The following is an 8,284-nucleotide window of genomic DNA, read 5'->3' on the forward strand; positions in this document are numbered from 1 at the left end:
GTGGTTAGTTTGTTGGCATCCTGGCAAGTCACCCCTATAATACCAGATCAAAGCGCAAGGCAGTCATGACTAGCAAAGAGTCGGACACGGATGTTGTTGACCCATCGAGGGAGGTTGTAGAATCAGAGTCTGAATTGAAAGAGGAGGTCCACAGGTTGAAGCATCAAATGGCTGAAATGTATCAAGCCTGGATCAGGGGGCATCCTCTACCTTCATTTCCCGCTAACTACACAGAAAATCCCGCTTTCATCCCACCACTAGCACAAGCCCAGAATCCCACTACCGTTGATCTTTCCCCTCAGCATGCACCGGGTTTTACCCCTTTCCACCACTACCCCAGCACCTCATCCCAAACTTTCCATGCTCCACCAGCCAAAAGAACTGCATACCCGGCTCCGACATCTGCTCCTGTTTTTGTAGCCCCTCCGCGAACTACCCTCCACCGATCTTCTAGTGAACCCGCGTTCCAAGATCCAGATACCCAATATTATGCTCTGGAACCAACTTTCAAAGTCACGGATCCTTATTCCTACACCCCTCACTTTGAACCTCCTATTGAAACTGAGAAACCATCCCGGAATGTGGAGCAGGATGAGATATTCAGGAAAGTGAAGAGTCTAGAACAATCTTTGAAGAACATGCAAGGGATAGGAAGCCAAGTAAGTGTAGCTTATAGGATTTATGCTTATTCCCTGATGTCTAACTGCCCGCTGGGTTCAAGATGCCCAAGTTTGACCTGTACGATGGACATGGAGATCCCGTGGCCCATTTGAGAGGCTTTTGCAGCAAGAAGAGAGGCGCCGGTGGAAAAGACGAATTATTAATGGCGTGTTTCAGTCAGAGTTTGAGTGGGGCAGCTTTGGAATGGTACACCCGCCAAGACGCTAGCAGGTGGTACATATGGGACGACTTGGCTCAGGCCTTTGCTCGGCACTTTCAGTACAATATAGACATTATCCCGGATCGCCTATCTTTGACCAAGGTAGAGAAGAAGCCTAGTGAGAGCTTTGGGGAATATGGTTTCAGATGGAGAGAACAAGTTGCACGGGTCAATCCTCCAATGGAAGAAGATGAGATGGTCGAGTAGTTTCTTCAAGCATTAGAACCTACTTATTTTGGCCATTTGATCTCAGCCATCGGTAAGTCTTTCAACGATGTGGTAAAGATGGGAGGAATGATAGAAGAGGGACTCAAGTCAATCAAGATCATGAGCTACTCCGCCATAAAAGCAACCACACAGGCAATTCAAAGTGGCACCGGAAGCCTGTTAGGCAAAAAGAAGAAAGATGATGTCGCTATGTTTGTCTCTGGATCAGGGCGTGGCCTAAGGGGTTCGCCTCACCAGTACACCCAACCTCGACCCCAACCTCAAGCCTACACCCAAGCTCCGTATAATCCATCCCAACATTATTTCCCACCACAAGACCCTCAATATTCAGTCAGACCACCCCAATACCATGTTCACCATGCACAGTCATATGCGCAACCCCCTCCTTACCCGCAATGGCGTGCTCCAACTCCACAAAATCCTTATCCACCCCCATAACCATACCGAAACCCTACTGGTCCAAGCTTTCGATCGAGGCCAGATTATAGAAAAGAGAGGCAGCAGCGGAAAGAAACCTTCACCCCTCTTGGAGAGTCGTATACAGTTTGTTTCAAAGGTTGAGGCAGTTGGACGTTTTGAGGCCGATTGAGCCAAAGACACCAAATCCACCTCCAAGGAACCTTGATTATTCCCTCAGATGCGCATATTGTTCTGATGCCCCAGGGCACGACACAGAGAAGTGTTGGCATTTGAAGAGGGCGATCCAAGAGCTTATTGATACAAATCAAATTGTGGTCCAGAGCCCGGAGGTGCCAAACATTAACCAAAATCCTTTGCCGGCTCGTGCAGAGACATATATGATTGAGATAGTTCATAAGGATGGGGAGCCCAAGAATTCTTCCAAGTCTGTCATGATGATCCGGGGTAGCAAAAATAATCCATTTAAAGCTCCAGATTTTGCAAAAGCAACGCCCTTGACAGTTGAAGGGGTGTCGGAGAAGCTAAGCACGCTCGACGTGAAGCCATCTGTATTGGTTGTGAAAGGGCCTCCGATTGATGTTGAAGAGAACCACGAAAACCAAAAAGTGATTGTACCAGGGGTCCCGGGTAAGCCTGTCATAATCGTGGAAGGAGCTCGTATTACCCCCGTTATTATTAAGCCAGTGACCCAGTTACCAATGGTTGACACAAAGGCCGTCCCGTGGAATTACAAACAGGTGATAGCAATATATAAAGGGAAAGAAGTAGAGGAAGAAGTCAATGAAACCGGAGGACTGACTCGTTCTGGGAGATGTTTTACCCCAGAAGAACTGAGGAAAGCCAAGCCATTCAAGGATGGCCACATCTCAATAAAGAAGCCGGTCACCGAAGAAGAGGCTGAAGAGTTCCTCAAAAAGATGAAAATGCAAGACTATTCCATTGTAGAGCAGTTAAGGAAAACATCAGCTCAGATCTCTCTTTTGTCTTTGCTGATACATTCAGATGAACACCATAAAGCCCTGATGAAGATTTTGAATGAGGCCCATGTTCCTAATAAGATCACGGTAAACCACTTGGAAAAGATTGCTAACAAGATTTTCGAAGAAAACAGGATCACTTTCTCAGATGATGAACTTCCTATGGAGGGTACAGAGCAAAACCGAGCTCTTTATCTCACAGTGAAAGGCGAGGATTCTGCTGTCTCAAGGGTACTGGTTGATAACGGTTCTAGTGCAAATATTTGCCCTCTGTCCACTTTGCAAAAGTTGAAGATCGGCACTGAAAGGATCCACATGAACAATTCATGTGTTCGAGGCTTTGATGGAGGAGGGAAAGCTTCTGTTGGTGATATAATGCTCGAATTGTCAATAGGGCCAGTTGAGTTCACTATGGAGTTCCAAGTGCTAGATATGGTTGTCTCCTATAACTTGTTGTTGGGCAGGCCCTGGATACATGCTGCCAAGGCAATCCCGTCTTCTCTGCATCAAATGGTGAAGTTTGAATAGGACATGCAGGAAATAGTTGTGCACGATGATGAGAACTTATCTGCTTACAATGACACAATTGTTCCATTTATTGAAGTTGAAGATGATAAAGGGCCTTGGGTTTACCAAACGTTCGAAAAAGTGTCTGTCGAGAAGATTCCTGAAGGAGAATGCATTCCAGGTCCGAAGCTACCATCCGTTGAAGAATGGTTTTGTGCCGGGTAAAGGCATGGGTTCGTCTCTGCAGGGTATTGCATATCTGATGTGTCCACGTGAAAGTTTCGGTACATTTGGTTTGGGATTCACACTCACAGGGAAGGACATAAAAAAGGCTAAAAATTTGAAAAGAAATGCATGGTCACTTCCTAAGCATGTTCCACATATCTCCAAGTCTTTTGTCAAGCCAGGGGTCGCAAAACGCCCAATATCAGCGGTCCCAAAACATGTGGTCGACTTTGATGAAGAGCTGATCAAGAGGTTCCAGAGTTTGTTTGATGAGGTTAATATGGTAGAAATCGGGGAAGGTTCCAGTAATGCCGATGTGCAGCTCGTTGGGCCAAATATGAAGCTTAGCAATTGGAAAGCTACGCCTCTCCCCACCCGGAAGGAGTTTTGGTAGTTTGCTTTGTTTTCCTTTCTGTTATCTGGGTTATTCCAGGGTTGTAATCCAGATTTTTTATTTTTTGCTTGTTTTAATGTACAAACCCTTCTATCCTTTTATTTTCAATGAAATACAATTTCCCATTTTCCATTATTCCTGATAGCGTTTTATTTTTGTTTTGTTTCTTTTTCTGTACAGTTCTTTTTATGCTGGTTTCAATGACATGACATGCATGAGGAATTTTCAGCCAAATCTTAAAAGCCAATCTAATTCCGAAACAACAATCCAAGAAGTAGAGTGTGATGATGAAACAGAATATGATGAAGAAGCAGCATTTCAGAAAATCAGTAGAGAACTAAATCACTTTGAAGAAAAACACAAGCCTAATCTGAATGAAACTGAAACAATCAATTTAGGAGATCAAGATAATATCAGGGAAACCAAGATAAGTGTGCATCTGGAACCACAAATCAAGGAAGAAATAATCAAAGCATTGTTTGAATATAAAGATGTTTTTGCATGGTCGTATGACGACATGCCGGGTTTGAGCACTGACTTGGTAGTTCATAAATTGCCAACTGATCCGGCATTCCCTCCAGTCAAGCAAAAGTTAAGGAAGTTCAAGACTGATATAAGTGTGAAGATCAAAGAAGAAATCACAAAGCAGCTTGACGCAAAGGTCATTCGGGTCACTCGATATCCCACTTGGTTAGCTAATGTCGTGCCAGTACCAAAGAAGGATGGTAAGATCAGGGTCTGTGTCGATTATCGTGATCTCAATAAGGCAAGTCCAAAAGATAACTTTCCATTGCCGAACATCCATATTCTGATCGATAATTGTGCCAAGCATGAGATTGGGTCTTTTGTGGATTGCTACGCGGGATATCACCAGATCCTGATGGATGAGGAAGATGCAGAAAAGACAGCATTCATCACACCATGGGGGACATACTGCTACCGGGTAATGCCATTTGGTTTGAAGAATGCTGGGGCAACTTACATGAGGGCAATGACTACCATATTTCATGACATGATACATAAGGAAATTGAGGTTTATGTAGATGATGTGATCATAAAGTCAAAGAAGCAGTCTGACCATGTTGGAGACTTGAGAAAGTTTTTCCAAAGGCTCCGCAGATACAACCTCAAGATCAATCCGGCAAAATGTGCATTTGGTGTCCCATCCGGGAAACTGTTGGGATTCATAGTCAATCGACGCGGTATTGAGTTGGACCCATCAAAGATCAAAGCCATCCAAGAATTACCACCTCCAAAGAACAAAACCGAGGTAATGAGCCTTCTCGGAAGGTTAAACTACATCAGCAGGTTTATTGCTCAACTCATGATAACTTGTGAGCCCATCTTTAAGTTGCTGAAGAAAAATGTTGCAGTTAAGTGGACTGATGAGTGTCAGGAAACATTTGATAAGATCAAGAGTTACCTGTCAAACCCACCTGTGCTGGTCCCGCTAGAACTTGGGAGACCTTTAATTCTCTATTTGACGGTATTAGATAATTCTTTCGGTTGTGTGTTGGGTCAACACGACATCACGGGCAAGAAAGAGCGAGCCATTTATTATCTCAGCAAGAAGTTCACTCCTTATGAGGTTAAGTATACTCTTCTTGAAAGGACATGTTGCGCCCTGACTTGGGTGGCACAAAAGTTGAAGCATTATCTGTCATCCTACACTACTTACCTCATTTCTCGCATGGATCCTCTAAAGTATATCTTTCAGAAGCCTATGCCCACAGGAAGATTGGCAAAGTGGCAGATTTTACTCACAGAGTTTGACATCATCTATGTGACTCGGACCGCGATGAAAGCCCAAGCCCTGGCCGATCACTTGGCCGAGAATCCGGTGGATGAAGAATATGAGCCACTGAAGACTTATTTTCCTGATGAAGAAGTGATGTATGTTGACAAGGCTGATCATGATGAAAAGCCAGGTTGGAAACTCTTCTTTGATGGAGCTGCTAATATGAAAGGTGTCGGAATAGGGGCTGTACTCATTTCTGAAACAAGGCATCACTACCCCGTAACAGCTCAACTTCGATTTTATTGCACTAACAACATGGCTGAATACGAGGCATGCATTCTGGGTTTGAGTCTAGCTATATACATTGGAGTTCAAGAAATATTGGTTTTGGGAGATTCAGATTTGTTGGTTCACCAGATTCAGGGAGAATGGGAGACTCGAGATTTGAAGCTCATACCGTATCGACAATGTCTGCATAATCTTTGTCAATGATTCAGGTCGGTAGAATTCAGGCATATTCCCAGGATTCATAATGAGATTGTCGATGCCTTGGCTACTCTGGCGTCAATGTTACACCATTCGGATAAGACTTATGTCGACCCTCTGCATATCCAAATCCGTGATCAGCATGCCTATTGCAATGTGGTTGAGGAGGAACCTGATGGTGAGCCTTGGTTCCATGATGTCAAGGAATACATCAAATCGGGGGTATATCCGGTACATGCCACAGGTGATCAAAAGAGAACGATTCGACGTCTGGCTAGTGGATTTTTCTTAAGCGGGGGAATATTGTACAAGAAAACTCCAGATCTAGGATTACTAAGGTGCATAGATGCGAAACAAGCTTCGACTATCATGGCCGAAGTGCATTCCGGAGTTTGCGGGCCGCATATGAGTGGGTATGTCTTGGCAAAGAAGATTCTTCGAGCAGGTTATTATTGGCTCACCATGGAACGAGATTGCATCAGCTTCGCTCGCAAATGTCATCAATGCCAGGTGCACGGTGATTTGATTCATTCCCCGCCATTTGAGTTGCACACAATGTGTGCACCTTGGCCCTTCGTTGTTTGGGGCATGGATGTCATTGGACCAATTGAGCCGGCAGCGTCAAACGGGCATAGGTTTATTCTGGTGGCCATTGATTACTTTACCAAGTGGGTTGGAGCTGTAACTTTCAAGTCCGTGACCAAGAAGGCGATGGTAGATTTTGTTCATTCAAACATCATTTGTCGGTTCAGAATTCCCAAGGTAATCATCACAGATAATGCTGCTAACCTCAACAGTCATTTGATGAAAGAGGTATGCCAACAGTTCAAGACTATGCATCGAAACTCCACTCCGTATCGTCCTAAGGCAAACGAAGCTGTTGAGGCTGCTAACAAGAACATAAAGAAGATACTTCATAAGATGGTGCAAGGTTCCAAGCAATGGCATGAAAAGTTACCTTTTGCTTTACTGGGTTATCGCACTACTGTTCGCACTTCAATAGGTGCAACTCTCTATTTGCTGGTATATGGAACCGAGGCAGTTATACCTGCGGAAGTTGAGATTTCATCCCTGTGGATCATTGCGGAAGCTGAAATTGATGATGATGAGTGGGTCAAGACCCAGCTAGAGCAATTGAGTTTGATTGATGAAAAGAGATTGGCAGCAGTATGTCACGGTCAATTGTATCAGAAAAGAATGGCAAGAGCATACAACAAAAAGGTGCGTCCCCGAAAATTTAAAGTGGGCCAGCGGGTGTTGAAACGCATCCTTCCACATCAGGCTGAAGCTAAAGGCAAGTTCGCCCCAAACTGGCAGGGGCCGTTCATTGTGACAAAGGTGTTTCCCAATGGTGCTTTGTATTTAACAGACATAGAAGGTAAATGTGTGGATATGGCTATCAATTCTGATGCAGTCAAGAGATATTATGTATGATTTCTTTGCTTATCTTCAATCGCATTTTGTACTAGGCATGTTCAAGTTGGAATGACGAAAGCATTTTATTCTTCTATCCCAAACACTTTTATCACTTGTTACCTCTTTTTGAGCCTTATTTATTTTCTTTCATACCCCTCTTTTGGAATCAGAAGTAGAGTTAGAAATATAAAAGAAAAGAAAAGAAAAGAAAAAGAAAAAGAAAAAAGAAAAAAAAAAGAAGTAAAAGAGAAAAGCAAAAGAAAGAAGAAGAAGAAAAAGAAAAGCAAAGTAACAAAAACAAAACTCTTATGTTTGAACTACGTTCGACCTGATTCCTTTTAAGGATATGTAGGCAGCCTTACACGGTTCGGTCCCATCAAAATAAAAATCCAAAATTTTCCAGATTCGAAGAAACTGGGGCAGAAGTTTTAGTTTTGTAAAAAGATCTGATTCCAAAAGTTGTAATTTTGAACCCCTTCATCTTAAATTATTTTGAGCCTGCATGCCACCCTTTCTTTCTAACCCTGTCCAAAACCTACACTACAGTCCAAAGAAAGACCTTCAGATCAACTTTGAGGATGCCAAGTCAAGTGAGATGGAGGTATTATTTACATCATGAGTAGCACATTTATTCATGGGTACAAGGAAAAGTTAATAAATGAGAGAGTCTTATTGGTGAAAACCCTTACGGGCACCATAGGGAGATGGTGAGTCGAGAGAAAATTTAAATGAGAGAGTCTTATTGGTGAAAACCCTTACGGGCACTGTAAGGCGACATTGAGTTGAGAGAGGAGCAAATGAGAGAGGCTTGCTGGTAAAAATCCCCCGGGGCATTACAAGCCAAATGGGGTTCATGACTTTACAGAGAAAATGAATTATGGAAACCCCGGTTTTGAAGTATGAAGACATGGCATAAACTGAAATGCGATTAGTTGGATGGATTAGGCTGGTCAATCCGAAATGCATGTCATGATCATTGGAGCCAGCTGTTTCATTCAGATAAGTCTCTTTTC

General features: G+C 43.4%; 1 pseudogene; it reads left to right on the top strand.

The window, feature by feature from the left end:
• The first annotated feature begins 1,165 nt into the window (after positions 1-1,165).
• Positions 1,166-7,320, top strand: LOC138903993 (uncharacterized; annotated as a pseudogene).
• Positions 7,321-8,284: the final 964 nt, after the last annotated feature.

Source organism: Nicotiana tomentosiformis, unplaced genomic scaffold (genome assembly GCF_000390325.3).
Source record: "Nicotiana tomentosiformis unplaced genomic scaffold, ASM39032v3 Un00304, whole genome shotgun sequence".
NCBI classification, from domain to species: Eukaryota; Viridiplantae; Streptophyta; class Magnoliopsida; order Solanales; family Solanaceae; genus Nicotiana; species Nicotiana tomentosiformis.